This window comes from Pan paniscus, chromosome 9 (genome assembly GCF_029289425.2).
Source record: "Pan paniscus chromosome 9, NHGRI_mPanPan1-v2.0_pri, whole genome shotgun sequence".
NCBI classification, from domain to species: domain Eukaryota; kingdom Metazoa; phylum Chordata; class Mammalia; order Primates; family Hominidae; genus Pan; species Pan paniscus.
In genome coordinates this window covers 24,170,345-24,191,732 of record NC_073258.2, presented here as the reverse complement: position 1 = coordinate 24,191,732, position 21,388 = coordinate 24,170,345, and positions in this window count along the sequence as shown.

Below are 21,388 nucleotides of genomic sequence, written 5' to 3'. Positions count from 1 at the left end.
GAGCGAGACTCCATCTCAAAAAAACAAACAAAAAAAATGGAAGGAGCAGCACCTCAACTGGGGGGAACAGTCAGGGATCTGTAGATGATTAAATTTTGCTGAAACGAAGGCTATTCAAAGGAGTCAAGTGGTAAGTCAGGTAGGCTGGGCTCATTAAGAGAGAGATTTGAAAGACAAATTAGAGATTCTGGATTTTCTCTGGTGGAATAAATTATGAATCCATTTTAGAGTTAATATTCCAAAAAATTAATATAAGAAGAAGAGGAGGTGGAAAAAGGCTAGAAGAAAGAGGGGGAAGAAGAGTAAGCAAAAGAAAAGGAAGAAGAAAAGAAAGAGTAGAGGAAGGAGGAAGAAAAGGAAGGGGAACAGAAAGATGGAGGATGATGCGAGCAACAACAACAAGGACAACAGCAACAAAAACAAACCTGGCACACATGGGGTTTGTTCTGGTAGAGAAATGAGATTCTGTACCTCCCCAATCCTACCCCCTTCCTGCAACCCCCCACATTCACACAAACAGATACAGGTAAACTCATGCTGAAACACCCAAACTCCAAGCTGCTGGTTGTTTTGCACTAAGGATGGAGCCTCAGGTTAGGTGGCACTTTGATTTAAGAAGTCATTACTTGGGCATGTTTATTGGATAAAGGCATTTCCTGAAATCTTGGCTAGAGGACTTAAATGGCTGTACATAATGAAGTGTTAGGAACTTTAAGTTTATGTTTTATGCTCAGAGTGATGCATAATGGAAGTGATGTTTCTGCACATTCAGAAAAGAGAAGTTCTGGAGGAGTGCTTCCTAAGAGAAGGTAAAGGCAATGTAGTGAGAAGCTATGGTCTACGGAGAGTGAAAACTGGCAAACTAATTTCATGCAGATCTGATGTTCAATGTTCAGGTGTTTTCTGATTAATTCTATAATTCTACTTTGTTTTCCTTGATCTTCAATTAAACTCCGCTTTGACAACTTAAGTGACTAACAATGAGAAAATGTAGTGTGGAAGAGGGACAATGTATTCAAGCTTTGGAGCAAAGCAGACTAGAGAGTTGGAGCAGCTCTCAATCATGGCATGGTGGCAGGGTCAGTCTGAGAGAGATCAAGAACTGAGCTAGAAGCTAAAATAATACTTAGGGCAGTAAACAAGCTACACCCTCCCCCATCCCAGGAGTTATCAAAAACCTGATAAGGCACTGGACTTCTTACATTTTGTGCACTGGGAGTCTGGAGTTCTTTTATTTAGATACCAAATCAAGGGGGTCTCAGGATGTTAGAGGATTCAGTGACATTTGGGCAATGTAAATAACACTTATGAGTGTTCCCTATTCATTGCTGTATTTTTATTCATTTACTCTTCCGTAAACAGGAATTTAAATAGCTTTCTGGCCAGGTGCAGTGGCTCATGCTTGTAATTCCAGAACTTTGGGAAGCCAAGGCAGGAGGATCACTTGAGCTCAGGAGTTTGAGACCAACCTGGGCAATATAGTGAGATTCCATCTCTACAAAAAATGTTTTTAAAAGTACCTGGGCCTGGTGTTGTGAGCCTGTAGTTTCAGCTACTTGAAAGCCTGAATTGCTAGGAGTGCTTGGGTCCAGGGGGTCAAGGCTGTAGTAAGCTATACTCACACCACTGCATTCCAGCCTGGGGAAGAGAGCAAGATTCCGTCTCTAAAACAAAATTTTTGGTAGCTTTTCTTTAGCATCAAGGATGTCCTATTGACTCTTGACTATTGATGAAAGCACTTCTCTCCTTCATATTATCATCAGCATTTCCCTTTGTTCCAAAGGGTAGGTTAGGCCACAGGGTCACTGGCTAAGGCAGAAGGTATCCTGTTTCCACTTAGTATTGGAAATTTTTCTGACCAAAAACTATTTAATGTCTCTTATCTTTTGCTGATTTTCACATAGTATTTGGACAATTTTTATTGGAGCTTTTCTCCCTCATGAGAATAATTCCATATTTTTAACAACTGTGCCAGTTTCATGAGTAGGAGACATATTTATAATTTGGATATATTTCTGTAAAATCCTATTTGAACATCAAAGCATGGGGTAAAAATACTCTTTTTTCCTGGCTTGATTTAAGCAAAAGGTCCTGACCAAAGGATGCCACACAGGAGATGCTTAGCATAGATAGCAAATATCTAACTGCACACAAAACACAATATTTACATGTTGATTTATACCTTTTTAATGTCCGGAAGGTAGTCTTCACATCCTCATAAAAGATTTAATTATTTGGTTTATGTCAGGCTTAAATAGTCACTGAAATTCATAGCAATTAGAGCTAATTTTCTTTTAGGAGTGCTCTTTCATCCTTGCAGTTTTCTCGAGATAAATCATCTGACCTCAGGCACACAAAGATTAGTCCAAGAAAAGTGATTCTGAAATAGCACAGCCTCAGCAAATGATGAGTCACAAAGACTATTTGAATTCACCACTCGGGGATTCAAGATCATACACAGCAAGGGGTTTGCTCAGTGTTGCAATGAGTGGCTAACCCAACCAGAGTAAGAACTTTTATTCCCAACTCCCGGGCTAGTGATATGTTCATTACCACATTCTTCCCCTTTAGTAAGCCATTAGAGTCAGCTGGCATGCTTGAGCAATAAAAGCCCAGCTTTTCCTATGTCCATGTGAAGATCAACCTCCTTCCCTCAACCTTTCCCTTAGGTAGATGTTTTTTCTGTCTTTTTTCTTTGTCATATTAATTTACCACAAGAGCATGTTTTTGTTTGGAAGTTATTAATACTTTCTTGGTCAAGATCTTCCAGTGGCCACCCAATAGCTAGAGAAAAAAGTTTACTAATTTTAGCCTAGTCCTCAGAGGTTCCTCAGAGTTTCCTATTATCTAGTAAGCTGGCAATTCAACTTTATTTTTTATTCATGAAAATAGCAGCTTCCATTATGGAGCACTTATTCAGTAACAGAAACTGTGTATCTACTATGTCATTTAAACCTGTGAAACAGGCAGTATTGTCATACTTATTTTTATAGATAAGAAACACTGCAGTGCTATAGAAGTTAAATAACTGGCCCAAGGTTATTGAGTAGGCTTATCAGACTAGTCTAACTCCTCAGCTGCATTCCTTCTTGTCTTCAGCCCATCTCACCTCTTCCATGTGGTCAAAATGCACACTTCCCCACCATATACTTGGCTTCTTTTCACATTTAGGCCTCTGCTCATCATTTACCACTCACCCAAATTGTCCCTCTTTATTTTCACTCCATATCCTTCTTTCAAGCCCTATATTAGTTCCCCATTGTTGCTGTAGCAAAATACCACAAACTTAGTGGCTTAAAACAACATAAATGTGTTAGTTTATAGTTCTGAAAGTCAGAAGTCCCAAAATGTGTCTCATGAGGATAAAACCAAGGTACCCTCAGGGCTGCATTTCTTCTGGGTGCTCTAGGGGAGAGCCAGCTCCTCACCCTTCCCAGCAACTCATTTCCTGCACTCCTTGCTGAGGGGCCTCACTCTGACCTTGGCTTCCATGCTCCAATCTCCTCTGACTCTCACTCTCCTGCCCCTCTCTCTCTTTAGAAGGATCTTTATTAATGTATTGGGCCAACCTGGATAATTGAGGCTAACTTTCCCATCTTAAGAGCCTTAATAACAACTGAAAAATTAGTTTTCCATGTAAAGTAGTATGTTCACATGTTCCAGGAATTAAAACATGGACATCTTTGTGGGGGGCAAAATTATTCCCATCACAAAGACCAGTTCCAATGTCATCTCCCCTCTCAGGACTTCCCAAAAGGCTCAATTGCCAGGCTAGTTTATCCTATATCATATATCTTGATATATCCTATACAAGATATATCCCATATCTTGTTGCTTATATCTTCTTAGTTTTTAAAAATTTGCCTTCCATTCATTTGTACATTTGGAAATTAGGCTCCATTTGTTATGGGCTTGGATTGTTACAGCTGAAACCTTAGAGAGTATCCACTCCAGGGATGACAAACGAGTTTCATCTCAGATGTCACGTCCATGCACCTGGTAGAAGCAGTTCAAGGTTGGGTATTGGAAAGAATTTTAAAGCTCCTTCTGGTTTCAAAACAAGGAGGGCTGTGATCAATTACAATGTTTGCCATGAAGGCATAAAGAGAGGGATAGCAGCTTGGGGACTACATGCTGGACAGTTTTACCCTTCTTACCTATGTCTCTCATTTTGAAAATGAAGAAAGACAGTTAGAAAAATGAAGCTAGCTTTTACTAAAGGCCTACTATGTATCTGGCACTATTTTGGTATATAACCCAGTTTAACTCCTTTGATTCTCATAATGAGCTTATAAATAGATGTCAGAAGTAGAAACTAGGTTTCTCAGAGTTTAAGGAACATGTTCAAGTGTCCAGTGGAAAAACGTGAGATAAAGATATAGACTTACATAATTGCAAATCCAATTCTGTTCAGTATAATAAACTAGAAGATTAAATTACTTACACAGGCCACATGAAACCAAAAACAGAGCTGGTATTTGTAACTACCCTTCCCCCAAAAACACAGGACACATAGGTGGACACGTGGCCACAATGCTGAATACTTAAACTGGAACTTTTATAAGAAATCCAAGGTAGATAGTTGCTGCAACTAAAATGCACTGCTTCACAGAGCATAGGTTTTTGTATTTGTTTGACTGAACTCAATGATCATAGGACATTATTTATTTTCCCTAAGTGAAAAACTGGCTGATATTTTTGGTTTTGAGATATCCCCTTCTTTTCTCTACACCAGGGCCTTGGTGCTATATATATATATATATATATATATATATATACACACACACACATATATATATTCCTGTAAATATATATATATTCCTGTAAATATATATATATTCCTGTAAATATATATATATATATATATATATTCCTGTAAATCAGACCTTCCTGCCTCCTCTGTCCCTGTCATCTGAATTAACATGCTTTGCAAACTGTGGTTCTGATCAAGATGTCAGAGACCAGTTACTTTAGTTCTCACCTATTAGTACCCATGCTAAGGAAACATTCCCCCTAAGCCAAAAATTTTTTTCCTAAAGCGCCACTTGTTAATAAAACTTCTTGCAATTAGGGCAAACATGATTTCCCAGCTATGGATCACCTCACTGTCCTGCTTAAGATTTTCAATCACTTCCCATGTTTTTCTAGGGAAAAGCCACCTTCTTTTTATTGGCCACAGAGGCCTCCTTGTCTTGAATGCTGTCACACCACTAACCTCATTCCTTCCTCTCTCCTCTGGCTCCCTCCCTTACCACCTTGGGCTCCTTGACTCTGCCTGCCTGCTTCTTTGTTGCTATCTGTCTTTTTGTCTGGCTCCTGGGTTTTTGCCATGCCTTAAATTATATTCCTTAGGTTGCATTCCCTTCCCTTGATGTCCACACAGCTGCTTGTGTGATTTTTTTTTAAATGCAAATCTGACCCTGTTATTTTCCTGTTCAAAATCCTCAGTGGCTTGCTTTCATTCAGATCAGTGGTTCTGAAACCTGACTGATGCGTTACTTGTGTAGTTGTAGTTCCAAGTCTCACCATTCAGTCCATACCAGAGCCAAGTTTTTAATCAAAAGGTCTGAGGTGAGGTCAATAATAATTTCCAATGTCTTATGGATCATTCCAGTGAACAACCAGGCCTACAGGAGAGGCCCAATCCTTTATCATCACATATACAGACCTTCTGGTTTGGTCCCATCTAGATTTATATTTCATTGCAATCTACATTAAACTTGACCCCCACCCTCACAGCACCAACCAATCCCCAGCACTGCTTGATTTTGGCCACTCCAACTTAATCATGGTTTTCTGCACATTGAATTTTCTTTGCTACCTCCATGTTTTTTAACCTAGCATTCTGTGCTCTCAAAGAACAGGTTAACTGTTTTTTTTTTTTGTTTTTTTTTTTAAGTGGTCTTCTAAATTCAGCTCAGGCAGTTCAGTTCTTGAGGACTTCTCTGCTATACTCATAGACTGAGTAAATTACTCTCTCCTTTGTATCATTTCTTTTTTTTCCCTATTTTATGCATACATAGTAGGTGTATATATTTATGGGGTACGTAGAGATATCATGAAACAGGTATACAGTGCATAATAATCACATCAGAATAAGTATTCATCACTTCAAATGTTTATCATTTCTTTGTGTTACAAACAATCCAGTTATACTCTTTTAGTTATTTTTAAATGTACAATAAATTACTGTTGACTGTAATCATTCTGTTGTGCTATTAAAACTTAGGTCTTACTCATTCTATCTGTTTTTGTACTCATTAACCACCCCTGCCTCCCCCTGCAACTACTCTTCCCAGCCTATGGCAACCATCATTCTGTCTACATGAGTTCAATTGTTTTAAATTTAGCTGCCACAAGTTAGTGAAAACATACAAAATCAGCCTTTCTGTGCCTGGCTTATTTTACTTAACATAATGTCCTACAGTTCCATCCATGTTACTGCAAATGACAGAATCTCATTTTTTTTATAGCTGAATAGTATTTCATTGTGTATATGTACCACATTTTCTTTATCCATTCATCTGTTGAGAGACACTTAGATTGCTTCCAAATCTTGGCTACTGTGAATAGTGCTGCAATAAACATGGGAGTGCAGATATCTCTTTAATATACTGTGTTCCTTTCTTTTATGTATATAAATAGCAATGCCTAGGTATTTTCTTTGTAGCTTTATAAATGTGATTACTTTCTTGATTTCATTTTCAGATTGTTCATGGCTGACATATAGAAATGGTACTTATTTTATATATTGATTTTGTGTCCTGCAACTTCACTGAATTTGTTTATGAGTTCCAATAGTTTTTTGTGAAGTCTTTAGGTTTTTGCAAATATAAGATCATATCTACTGCAAGCAAGGATAATTTGACTTCTTCCTTTCCAACTGGATGCCCTTTCTTTCTTTCCTTCCTTCCCTCCTTCTCTCTCTCCATTTTCTCTTTCTTTCTTTCTTTCTTTTTTCTTTCTTTCTGTTTTCTTTCTTTCTCTCTCTCTTTCTCTCTTTTCCTTCCGTCTCTCTCTCTCTCTCTCTCTTTTTCTTTTGATTGCTTTAGCTAGGACTTCCAATACTGTGTTGAATAACAGTTGTAAAAGTGGGCATCCTTGTCTTGTTCCAGATCTTAGAGGAAAGGCTTTCAGTTTTTCCATGTTCAGTATAATGCTAGTTGTTGGCTTGCCATGTTGACGTGTGTTCCTTCTATACCCAGATTTCTTACAGTTTTTATTATGAAGGGATGTTGACTTTTATGAATGCTTTATTCATCATTAACTGAAATGAACGTATAGTTTTTGACTTTCATACTGTTGATACACTGTATCACATTGATTGATTTGTGTATGTTTAACCATCCTTGCATGCCAGGATAAATACCATTTGGTCATGATATATGATCTTTTCAATGTGTTGCTTGTTGTTGAATTCAGTTTGCTAGTATTTTTTTGTTGAGGTTTTTTGTTTTGTTTTGTTTTTGTTTTTGAGACGGGTCTGACAATGTTGCCTAGGCTGGTCTCAAACTTGGGCTCAAGTGATCCTTCCATCTTTCCACCTTGGTCTCCCAAAGTGCTGGGATTACAGGCATAAGCCACTGTATCTGCCCATTGTTGAGGGTTTTTTCATTAATATTCATCAGAGATACTGGCCTGTAATATTCTTTTTTTTTTTTTGATGTGTCCATGTGTGATTCTGGTATCAGGGTAATACTGGCCTCACAGAATAAGTATAGAAATATTCCCTCTTCTTCTAATTTTTAGAGTAGTTTGAGTAGAATTAGTATTACTTCTTCTTTAAATGTTTGGTAAAATTCAGCACTGATGTCATTAAGTCCTGGGCTTTTCTTTGCTAGGAGACATTTTATTAAAGCTTCGCTCTCATTTGTTGTTATTAATCTACACAGGTTTTGGACTTTTTCTTGGTTCAATCTTGTTAGGTTGTATGTATCTAAGAATGTGTCTGTTTCCTCTAGGTTTTCCAATTTTTGGTCTATAATTGCTCATAGCAGCATCTAATAATCCCTTGAATTTCTGCAGTATCTGTTATAATGTCTCCTTTTTCATCTGTGATTTTTTTTATTTGAGTCTTCTCTCCTTTTCTTTGTTAGTGCAGCTAAAGATTTGTCAATTTTATCTTTTCAAAAAAATCAACTTTTTGTTTCATTGGTTTTTTTGTATCAGTGGTCTAATCTTCCTTATTTCTGCTCTAATCTTCATTATTTCTTTCCTTCTACTAATTTTGAATTTGATTTGCTCTTGCTTTTCTAGTTCTTTAAGACGCATTATTAGGTTTATTTGAAAATTTTCTACTTTTTTGATGTAAGTGCTTATTGCTATACACTTTCCTCTTAGTATTGATTTTGCTGTATCTCATAGGATTTATGTGTTGGGTTTCCATTATCATTTGTTGCAAGAAAATTTTCAATTTCCCTCTTAATTTCTTTATTCAGCACTAGTCATTCAGGATCATATTGCTTAATTTCCATGTGTTTGTATGGTTTCCAAAATTCTTCTTATTGATTTCTAGTTTTATTCCATTGTGGTTACAGAAGATACTTAATACGACATCACTTTTTTGAATTTTTTAAGCCTTATTTTGCAGACTAACATATGGTCTATCCTTGAGAATGATCCATGTGCTCAGAAGAATGTGTATTCTGTATCCATTGAATACAATGTTCTTTAAATAATCTATTCGGTCCATTTAGTCTATAGTATAGATTAAGTCTGATGTTTCTTCGTTTATTATCTGTCTTGCTCATCTGTCCAGTGCTAAAATTGGGGTGTTGAGGTCTCCAGCTATTATCATATTTGGGGGTTGTTTCTCTCCTTAGCTCTAATATTATTTGCTTTATATATCTGGGTCCTGCCGTGTTGGGTGCATATATATTTAAAATTGATAGATTCTCTTGCTGAATTGACACCTTTATCATTATATAATGATCTTTTTTATCTTATAGTTTTTGTCTTGAAATTTATTTGTCTTATATAAGTATAGCTATTCATGCTCTTTTTTTGGTTTCTATATGCATGGAATAGCTTTTTCCACCTGTTTATTTTCAATGTGTGTCCTTAAGGATGAAGTGGGTTTCTTGTGGGCAACAGCTCATTGGATCTTGCTTTTTATTCATTCAGCCATTCTGTCTTTTTGATTGGAGAGTTTAGTCCATTTAACTTCAATGTTATTATTGATAAGTAAAAACTTACTACTGTAATTTTATTATTGTTTTCTGTATGTTTTATGGTCTTTTCCTTCCTACCTCCCTTCCCTCCTCCCTTCCCATCTTCCTTTATGTGAAGGTTATTTTCTCTGATGGCATGTTTTAATTTCTTGCTTTTTACTTTTTGTGTATTTGTTGTAAGTTTGTTGATTAGAGGTTACAATGGTGCTTGCAAATAACATAACCCATTATTTAAAACTGATGGCAACTTAACACTGATTGCATAAAAAACTCACAAATAAGCAAAGAGAAAACTCATAAAAACTCTACACTTTAACTTCTTGATCCTCACTGTTTAACCTTTTGTTATTTCTATCTTATTATACTCCCTCTGTGTTGAAAAGTTGTTGTAGTTATTATTTTTGAGAAGTTCAACTTTTAGTGTTTCTACTCAAGATATGAGTAGGTTACATACCACAATTACAGTGTTATAATATTCTGTGTCTGTGTACTTAGGATTACCAGTAAGTTTTGTACCTTCAGGTGAAAGATTTGTACCTTACTCCTTGTTAATGTCCTTTTCTTTCAGATTGAAGAACACTCTTTAGCTTTTCTTGTAGGACAGGTCTGATATTGATGAAATCCATGACCTTTTGATCATCTAGGAAAGTCTTTTCTTCTTCATTTTTGAAGGATATTTTCACTGGATATACTACTCCAGGAAAATGTCTTTTCCTTTTTTCCTTTTAATATATCATGCCTGTAAGGTGTCCACTGAGATGTCTGCTCCTGGATATATTGGAGCTCCTTTGTATATTATTTATTTTTCTCCTGCTGCTTTTGGGACCCTTTCTTTATTTTTTGACCTCGAGGAGTTTGATTATTGAATGTCTTCATGTAATCTTATTTGGGTTAAATCTGCTTGGTGTTCTATAACCTCCTTGTTCTTGAATATTGATATATTTCTACAGATTTGGAAAGTTCTCTGTTATTATATGTTTGAGTAATATCCTTTCTACCCTTCTCTCTCTCTCTCTCTCTCTCTCTCTATATATATATATATATATATATACACATATCCTCTTTAAGACTCTTTAGATTTGCCTTTTGAAGCTATTTTCTAGATCTTATAAGCCTGCTAATTTTTTTTTGTTTACTCTGACTGTGTATTTTCAGTTAGCCTATTTTCAAGCTCACTAATTCTTTCTTCTCCCTTATCAATTCTGCTATTGAAAGACCCTTGTGCATTCTTCAGTATGTCAATTTAGTTGTTCAATTCCAGAATTTCTGCTTGATTTAAAAATAATTATTTCCATGTCTTTGGTAAATTTCTCTGATAGGATTCTGAATTCATTTTCTGCATTATCTTGAATTTTGTTGAGCTTCCTCAACATAGATATTTTGAATTCTCTGTCTGAAAAGTCACATATCTCTGGGCACCAAAAAGTCAGGTATTTATTGTAGTATTCACAGTCCCGGCTTGTTTGTACCCTTCCTTCTTGAGAAGACTTTCCAGATATTTGAAATGACCTGGGTGTTGTTATCTAAGCCATATCTGCATCAGGGGGTATGCCAAGACCAGTAATGCTGTGACACTTGCAGTATTATAGAGGTCCTGCCTTTGTGGGGTTGGGTATGATCTGAGAGAATTATTTGGATTACTAAGCAGAGACTCTTGTTCTCTTCTCTTACTTTCTCCCAAACAAATGGAGTGTCTCTCTCCATGCTGAGCTGCCTTGAGCTGGGGTAAAGAGTAACACAAGCACCGCTGTGCCACAATCACTGGGACTGTGCTTGGTCAGACCTGAAGTGAACATGGCACTCAGTCTCACCCAAGCCCTGTGGCAAGTACTGCCTTGCTACCGTTTTTTTTATTTTAATTAATTTATTTATTTTATTATTATACTTTAAGTTTTAGGGTACATGTGCACAACGTGCAGGGTTGTTACATATGTATACATGTGCCATGTTGGTGTGCTGCACACATTAACTTGTCATTGAGCATTAGGTATATCTCCTAATGCTATCCCTCCCCCTTCTCCCCAACCCCACAACAGTCCCCGGTGTGTGATGTTCCCCTTCCTGTGTCCATGTGTTCTCATTGTTCAATTCCCATCTATGAGTGAGAACATGCACTGTGGTTGTTTGTCCTTGTGATAGTTTGCTGAGAATGATGGTTTCCAGTTTCATCCATGTCCCTACAAAGGACATGAACTCATCATTTTTTATGGCTGCATAGTATTCCATGGTGTATATGTGCCACATTTTCTTAATCCAGTCTATCGTTGTTGGACATTTGGGTTGGTTCCAAGTCCTTATTATTGTGAATAGTGCCGCAATAATCATACGTGTGCATGTGTCTTTATAGCAGCATGATTTATAATCCTTTGGGTATACACCCAGTAATGGGATGGCTAGGTCAAATGGTATTTCTAGTTCTAGATTCCTGAGGAATTGCCACACTGACTTCCACAATGGTTGGACTAGTTTACAGTCCCATCAACAGTGTAAAAGTGTTCCTATTTCTCCACATGCTCGCCAGCACCTGTTGTTTCCTGACTTTTTAATGATTGCCATTCTAACTGATGTGAGATGGTATCTCATTGTGGTTTTGATTTGCATTTCTCTGATGGCCAGTGATGGTGAGCATTTTTTCATGTGTTTTTTGGCTGCATAAATGTCTTCTTTTGAGAAGTGTCTGTTCATATCCTTTGCCCACTTTTTGATGGGGTTGTTTGTTTTTTTCTTGTAAATTTGTTTGAGTTCATTGTAGATTCTGGATATTAGCCCTTTGTCAGATGAGTAGATTGCAAAAATTTTCTCCCATTCTGTAGGTTGCCTGTTCACTCTGATGGTAGTTTTTTTTTTGCTGTGCAGAAGCTCTTTAGTTTAATTAACTCCCATTCACAATTTCTTCAAAGAGAATAAAATACCTAGGAAACCAACTTACAAGGGATGTGAAGGACCTCTTCAAGGAGAACTACAAACCACTGCTCAAGGAAATAAAAGAGGATAAAAACAAATGGAAGAACATTCCATGCTCATGGATAGGAAGAATCAATATCGTGAAAATGGCCACACTACCCAAGGTAATTTATAGATTCAATGCCATCCCCATCAAGCTACCAATGACTTTCTTCACAGAATTGGAAAAAACTACTTTAAAGTTCATATGGAACCAAAAAAGAGCCCGCATTGCCAAGTCAATCCTAAGCCAAAAGAACAAAGCTGGAGGCATCACGCTACCTGACTTCAAACTATATTACAAGGCTACAGTAATCAAAGCAGCATGGTAATGGTACCAAAACAGAGATATAGACCAGTGGAACAGAACAGAGCCCTCAAAAATAATGCTGCATATCTACAACTATCTTATCTTTGACAAACCTGACAAAAACAAGCAATGGGGATAGGATTCCCTATTTAATAAATGGTGCTGGGAAAACTGGCTAGCCATATGTAGAAAGCTGAAACTTAATCCTTTCCTTACATCTTATACAAAAATTAATTCAAGATGGATTAAAGACTTACATGTTAGACCTAAAACCATAAAAACCCTAGAAGAAAACCTAGGCAATACCATTCAGGACATAGGCATGGGCAAGGACTTCATGTCTAAACACCAAAAGCAATGGCAACAAAAGCCAAAATTGACAAATGGGATCTAATTAAGCTAAAGAGCTTCTGCTACTGTTGATGCTTATTCAAGATCCAAGGGTTCTTTAATCAGCAAATGATGCATCCTACCAAAACTGTGTCCTTCCCTTCAAGGAAGTGGGTTCTCTTCTGGCCCAGGGTGTGTCTAGAAATGTTATCCATTTGGGAACTAGAGCCTGGAATGGGAGGCTTGGGACTCTGCCTGTTGTCCTATCCTACTGTGTCTGAGCTGGTCTCAAAGTTGCAAGAGTTTTCTTTACTCTCTCCTCCCTCTCTTTAAGCCCAAGGAAGAAGTCTCTCCCAGAGCTTTGAGCTGCACTACCTGGTGTTGGGGGGAGGGGTAACTTAAGTGCTCCCTTGGCCACTGTAGCTGCTCACCCTTCTGTATCACTTCTGATTACTATATGATTTTTATTTCACATGCAATACTCCATTTATAAAATAGACAACATATTTATTTTATGCATTAAATAGAATGTTTATGTTTCAGTCAAACTTGGCATTGTGCTAGAAATATAACTGCATTTTATTTATAAAACTTACAAAGTGGTTTTATTCTTATAGTACCTTATATGATTCTTTCAACAGCTCTACAAGGTAAGTCAAATATTACCCTTCCTTTAGAGATAGAGAAATGAGATTCACAAAAGGGCTTTCCTCATATAACAGAGACAAATAATGTGAACTCAGTTTTCTCACCCTAATGAGGTGCCACAAATGATATACCATATAACATCAAGTGATATAACATATGCCATCTCAAGATATGAATTTCATAGTGCATGATATAATGTCTCAGATTAATAGAGAGGGCATAAAGCAAATGTTTTACATAGGACATTAAATCTTTGTTAAGAAATGTAATGCACTATTTCATAAGAAGGCACACTTACATTTCTATTAATAATTATATACATTAAAATAAAAATGCCAAAATTATCTGTTAGAAAGTAAAATAAGAAAGGCTTATAAGCTTTCCCATCTCCAACTATTTCCTTTTCCACATTTTGATCCTGAGGATGATTACAATGTCCTAATTTCTATTTTGGTAAGTAGGTTTTCAGCAGGGTTCCCCAGAGGCCCAGCAAGCTCAGGCAGATACAAGAGCAGCTGCATCCAGAAAAGTGTTAGACACCAAGGAGTTCATCTAAATTCCTTTTTTACAGCCATTCTTCAGTTTATTCAACAACTTTTGGAGACTGAATCCATTAATAAAATGTCATGATATCATTTTATTTATTCTGACTGTTACTTTCAAAATCAGAAAAAAAGTCAGATTAGGTATAATTCTTTAGAGTGCATGATGAATATTCAGTTTGATAACTCTTCATTCATTCAAATCTAAAGATACAGACTTTCACTTTCAGAAGAATATAGCTATTGGTACTACAGGGAAAAGCTACATGGGGACCAGGCAAATAAAGAATTAATTTTAGAAATTGATAACCCTTCACATATTAAGAGGAAGAACAGCTTCTCTTCATACTGATGTTTTCTATTAAGTCATCTATTAAAAACCCTTGACTTTATTATGAGAGGATTTGTCACGGACAGTGGCATTAATTAAAACTCTTCAAATCATGCCTCAGGATTCTTTTGTCCATATCCATTAAAATCTTACTTTAAAATGATAGAAAATAATTTTAAAAGTATGGCCGGGCGCGGTGGCTCACGCCTGTAATCCCAGCACTTTGGGAGGCCGAGGCGGGCGGATCACGAGGTCAGGAGGTCGAGACCATCCTGGCTAACACAGTGAAACCCCCGTCTCTACTAAAAAAACACAAAATAATTAGCCGGTTGTGGTGGTGGGCGCCTATAGTCCCAGCTACTCGGGAGGCTGAGGCAGGAGAATGGCGTGAACCTGGAAGGTGGAACTTGCAGTGAGCCAAGATCATGCCACTGCACTCCAGCCTGGGTGACAGAGCAAGACTCTGTCTCAAAAAAAAAAAAAAAAAACAAGAAAATAATTTTAAAAGTAGCATCTAGGCTGGGCCCTGTGGCTCACGCCTGCAACCCCAGCATTTTAGGAGGCCGAGGCGGGTGGATCACAAGGTCAGGAGTTCGAAACCAGCCTGGCCATCATGGTGAAATCCTGCCTCTACTAAAAATACAAAATCTGGTGGCAGATGCCTGTAATCCCAGCTACTTGGGAGGCTGAGGTGGGAGAATCATTTGAACCTAGGAGGTGGAGGCTGCAGTGAGCCAAGACCACGCCATTGCACTCCAGCCTGTGTGACAGGGCGAGACTCCATCTTAAAAAAAAAAAAAAAGAAAGAAAAAAGTTTCATCTAACATAACTGGAATACCACAGATACTGAGCTCCAAAACAGCGTAATCTGGGGCCCAACAGGGAGGGTCATTAAAGACGTTGATTCTTTCTATATTTTTAGTCACCATCTTTGAGAGGTTGCTTCTTCAACTTGTGTGGCAAGATGGCTACAGCCCTTATGGAATTACGTTCAGAGAGGTCAACGTCCATAGGAAGGGGTAGAGTGGTCTTTCTTCATCTTTCTTGGGAGTGGGGAGACTTTCACCAGACTAATCCCCACCCAAGTGACTTTCCTCCATGATCAGAATTGTGTCACATGAACATTTTTCTGGATAGGCGAATCATTGGCAAGGGTGAAATGGGTGCTGGGAACTAATCACAATGTCCATCACATGCTATATTTTAGACTGTTTCTTTGAATCAGAGTAACACAGCTCTACACTCACTGCAAGATGAGCAGATTAAAGGAGAGGCTGGCCAAGTTGAAGGTAGTGCAGGTTTAATGTAGAGTATCGAAGCATATGGCCATTAAAAGTCGTGGTTACACCCACAATGATGTTATGGTGTTTTCTAAAGGTGTGGAAGAAATTTGGAAGTCTAGCTCCTCATGGGCATGGGCTTCCTGATGCATGCCCCTTTGTTAGCAGCAGCATATAAGGCCATTTTGATATTCTAGAGCACGAAAAACTAAAATCCTTTACTTTCCTTTGGGTGAAGAATCTACCTCTTTCAAACCACTGGATTTATAGGGGATGAGAAGCAGCGTTAAAAGTTAATTTTCTTTAATTCTTATCAGCTCTGTGTTTTTTGTATTAAGTCCCACTCATTTAGAGGAAATAAATATCCTTAGTTCACCTGAGAATAAGAAAACAGGTCTCTAATCAGACCAATACAAACATAAGCTCCTTTTGATGCCAACAGGCAGAGCAGTTTAATAATTAGTCTCCCAACTCAACGCATTTCAAATACACAATGAAGCAAAAAAAGAACTGAAGCTGCTCAAATTCTCTACTGAAGCATGGATTGAATTGGGACTGGGAATGAAGGTGAGAAGGTTAGTGGGTGCAGATGTGGGCAAAAATATAATCAGGGAAAATATTGCCTGAATTGGGGGAACTGACATTTCAGATAGCAAACTAACTTTCTGCTGAGTAACACTGGCCACATAAATAAAGAAACATTTTTATGAGCCATCTGGATGCCCACATCATGTTACCAAATCATGTCAAACTAATTCATCTTATGACGTGTATATTTTAACTCTTTAAAAACTTATTTAGACTTAACCTGGAATTATGATTTTTAGTCTGAATTCAGCTGCAGGTTCTCAGAGTTTTACTACTTTGCGGTAAAGATTTCCTTTTTTCTCAGTTTAAGACTAGCAAGTGATAGGCAATATTATTTTAGTGCATTTTAATGGAGAATATAAGATGAGAATATCCAAAAAATTAGACCAGTTGTTTTAGAATGATAGAATGTGCTCACTGGTGTGAATACGATAGAAAGACATAAAACATCACCATGTGGAATATAATCATTATTGCTATTATTAATATTTGATTAATATTCAAGTCTGTCATCAGGACTGGGCAGCAACAAATTCTTCACTCTCATTGTTTTCCAGAATATTTCCTTATATTTCTTAAGTATTAAGATCTTTGTTTTTAACTTATAAAATATCTAGTACAGTGATATAAAGGGGGTAGAGTAGAACCCCACACTTGAATTATTCAGTTTGTCAAATAAAGTTTTACTTAACTTCAAGGTTATGAAGAAATAAGAGGCAAATAATATGAAGAAAACTGTAAACATGACACTGAGGAGACAATGCTTGTTTCCCTCTTTGTTTCTGGGATTCTAAGGATTTCCCTAAGGAAATCAAATTTTCCTTTTTACCATTAAGCCTCATTTCAGAACTTGGGGTTTTGGTGGAAGTGGTTGTATAATTGTGTTATCTAAAAAATAATGGTGCTGACTATATAATCCCTTAAAAGAATTTCTTTTTTAAAGAGTTAATATGAGGAATTTTCCTCAGAGGTTAAAAGAACTGAGAACTACATAATGAATTGCAGAGAGGAGTATGGTGGAGAATTATAGTGTGCCTTGCTTCCAGAGACTAAATCCCAGTGAAAACTTCTGAGGAGACATGGCAAATAGTAGAAGGAGGAAGAAGTCATAAACAGCTTGCTGGATGAGGTGAGTTTTCACTGCTACAACATAAGATTAATTTGTAGAAGACTAGCTTTTCCAACTGGCTACTTAAATGTCTACTTCGATGTGTAATTGTAATTCAAAACTGAACATGCCCAAAATTAAATTCTTGCCTTACTTTGCTTTCAGAATGACTTCTCTTCTAATCTGCATTTGAACAAATGAAACAGCATAGCATCAGCCCAAAACCCAGGAGTTGCTTTACTTTATCTATTTTTCTCATGGCTGACTTCCAATTCATGGAAACCTCTTGTGATCTCTATCTTTAAAATACGTTGTGAATTTGACCACTACTCACCCTTTCTACTTGTTAACACATTAATCTACCAACTTCCCTCATCCGGATTATTATAATTCCTGAATTAACTTCTCTATTTCTATTATTTCTTCCTAAAGTCAATTTTCCAAATAAAATTTAAGGTCATCTTTTAAAAATGTACATACAAACAGTTCACTCTCCTGATCAGAACCATAATATGGATTAATAAGAAGAAAAGTACTCTAAGTTCTGAGACAGTTGTATATCACCTACCTTCTTAACTCTATGAAAATCTGTCTCGTTATTCTCTCCCCTCATTCACTGTGGTTCAGCCCTCTTCAACATCAGCCCTCTTGCTATTCTTTAAATGTAGAAGCTTATTCTTAGCCTAGGTCTTTGCCATTTTTTACTTCCTCTATAAGGTTCTCCTCTTCCTTAGATTTATTCATGTCTCTATTTCCTCTTAATAAAAGCCTTTATGTTAAGGTGGTCAGTTAAAACAGCAATAATCAATAATGTGAAACTTATATTTCTAGTCAAGATAGATTATCAGGAACTAGATTTATCTCCAAACAAAAACAATTTATAAAGTACACAAAATGTATAAAAAATTGCTTTCAAATTATTGGATATTAGGCAACAAAGGACAGTAGTTTATAAGATATGGAAAAAAATGAGAGAAACTTTACAATTTCCATCGTTTAATGGCTCTGATGCATATAATTTGCATTAAAGGGTGGAGAACTTAGGCAAGTTCATTATACTCAGTGAGGCAAGAAGATGGAGCCAGCATTCTGTGGAAGCAAGGGTGGTGAGAGTTAACAGGATAAAGTGCCAGAGAGAAGAAAACTACACAGGCATAATGCCAGGGATCTCTACAGGGTCCTCTTCAAGTATTTAGTTAAGTACCAATCAGCACGTAAAACTACCCAAGGTCAGAGAAAGAACCCTCTGAAAAATTAGAAAGAATGACCAGCTCTTAACAAAATGCAGGAATAGAACCTGTTTTCAACAATCAGAGTAGAGACCTCATAATTCACAAGAAATCAGTTAGACTACTAAAAATTTCTTGCCTTAGTAGTAGAAAAATTTAAACCTTGAATAAAAGCTACTCTCCCCCTCCACATAAATCTTAAAAGCAAAACCCAGAAGTGTGTTAAATAATATTTTCTGGAATACAAAAAATATTCAGCATTCCAAACAGGCAAAACTCACAAGGACTTGCCTCCAATAAAAAATTACTAGAAATGGCCTGTAATCCCAGCACTTTGGGAGGCAGAGGCAGACGGATCAAGAGGTCAGGAGATCGAGACCATACTGGCTAACACGGTGAAACCCCGTCTCTACTAAAAATACGAAAACAAAAAAAAAATGAAATTAGCTGGGCATGGTGGTGGGTGCCTGTAGTCCCAGTTACTTGGGAGGCTGAGGCAGGAGAATGGCGTGAACCTGGGAGGCGGAGCTTGCAGTGAGCTGAGATCGCACCACTGCACTCTAGCCTGGACGACAGTGACAGACTATGTCAAAAAAAAAAAAATTACTAGAAGTGCAAAGAAGCAGTAAATTATGGCTCACAATAAGAAGAAATGTCAGTGGAAAGGTAACCAAAAATGACACAGATTATAGAATTAGTAGACAATGAAATTAAAACAGTTAAACAACTGTATCCCATATGTTCTTAAGCTAGAGAAAAGACTAAACATGATATAAGTAGAGACACAGAAAATAGGCTGGGCACGGTGGCTCACGCCTATAATCCCAGCACTTTGGGAGGCCGAGGCAGGTGGATCATTTGAGGTCAGGTGTTTGAGACCAGCCTGATCAATATGATGAAACCCCATCTCTACTAAAAATAGAAAAATTAGCCAGACGTGGTGGTGTGTGCCTGTAGCCCCATCTACTGGGAAGGCTAAGACAGGAGAATCGCTTGAACCCAGCAGGCAGAGCTTGCAGTGAGCCCAGATAGTGCCACTGCACTCCAGCCTGGGCAACAGAGTGAGACTGGGTCTCAAAAAATAAAAAACAAAAGAGACATAGAAAATACATTGAAGAAACAAATCAAACTTCCAGGAATAGAAATTACAATGTTGGAGATACAATATACTAGATGGAATTAATGGCAGATTAGACATTGCAGAAAAAATATAACCTTTGAATATGAAGGCTTAACAATGGAAACTTTCCAAAATAAAACACACAGAGAAACAAGAATAAGGAAAAATAACCAGGGAAACAATAAGCAGTTGGACAACTTAAAGCAGTCTAACATGCTTTTAGTTGGAATTCTTGAAGGAGAAGAGATGGGAAAACATAAACATAAAATTGTATGTGTGTTTGTATGTATGTGTATGTGTGTGTGTGTGTGACACAGTGGCAGAAAATTTTGCAAATTTGATGACAGTTATAAAGTTATAGATCCAAGAAGCTCAATGAACCCTAAGCATAAGAAAAATGAAGATAACTATAGCAAGGAACATCATAATTATATCATATTTTTAAAAAAATAATGATATAATTTTTAGGTAATCAAAGGAAAAGATAAACAGTTTGTATAAAGAAAAACAGAAAGATGGCAAATTTTTCATTGAAAACATTGCAAGTAAGGAGACAGTTAATCAATTTAAGTCAAAAATGAGGGAAAGAAGTCTTCTGTCAATAGCTCTATTTAACATACACTGAAGGTTCTAGTTGGCACAATCAGTTAAGAAAAAGCCGTAACACATATCCAGGTAAGACAAGAAGTAAAACTGTCTTTATTTGCAGATAACATGACCGTCCATAGAAAAAAATGTGATTTAATCTACAAAAAGGCTACTAGAACAAATCAGTGAGTTTGACAATATTGTAAGACGTAAGATTATTATGTAAAAAACATTTCTACTTCTATAAACTAGTAAAGAATAATTGAAAATTCTAATTATAAACTGTTATTTACAATAGCACCACAAATAAGAAATACTTAGGATAAATCTAGCAAAAGATGTGGTTGACCTATAAGCAGAAAACCGTAAAAATTTGCTGAGAGAAATTATATTACTTAAATAAAAGGATAATATATATTGTTCATGGATAGCAAGACTTGATACTCTTGCAATGCTAATTTTCTCCTAATTGAACTACAAAGCCAATGTAATCCCAATCAAAATCAGAGTGGATTCTTTTGTAGAAACTGACAAGCTAATTCTATAATTCATATAGAAATGCAAAGAATATAGAATAGATTGCACAACTTTTAAAAAGAACAAAATTAAATAACTTATACTACAAGACTTTAAAACTTACCATAAAATTAATGTAATCAAGGTAACATATTAACATTAAGATACTTTGATTAAGGGAAGAGAATGGAGTTGAGAAACAGATTTATACATATATGATTAATTGGGTTTTGATAAGGTTACAGAGATAATTCTGTCGAAAAAAGTAATGTTTTCAACAAATGGTAATGAAAAATGTGGATACCCATATGCATAATTCTATGCTTCATATCATATACACAAATATATGTTATAAACCTAAATGTACAACCTAAAACTAATACTTCTAGAAGAAAACATACGAGAAAAATATTTGTAGTATTTAGGCAAAATTTTCTTAGATATGACCCCAAAAACGTGATATATAAAAGGATAAATTGATAAATTGGACTTCAAATAATTAATAACTGCTCTTCAATAAGCATCTTTAAGAAAATGAAAAAGCAAGCCACATATCAGAATAAAATATTTGTAACTATATATCTGATAAAAGACTTGAATCCAGAACTTACAAAAGTTTTCCAAACTCAAGAATACAAAAATCCATTTAAAAATGGACAAAAGGTGTCAATGGACACTTCATCAA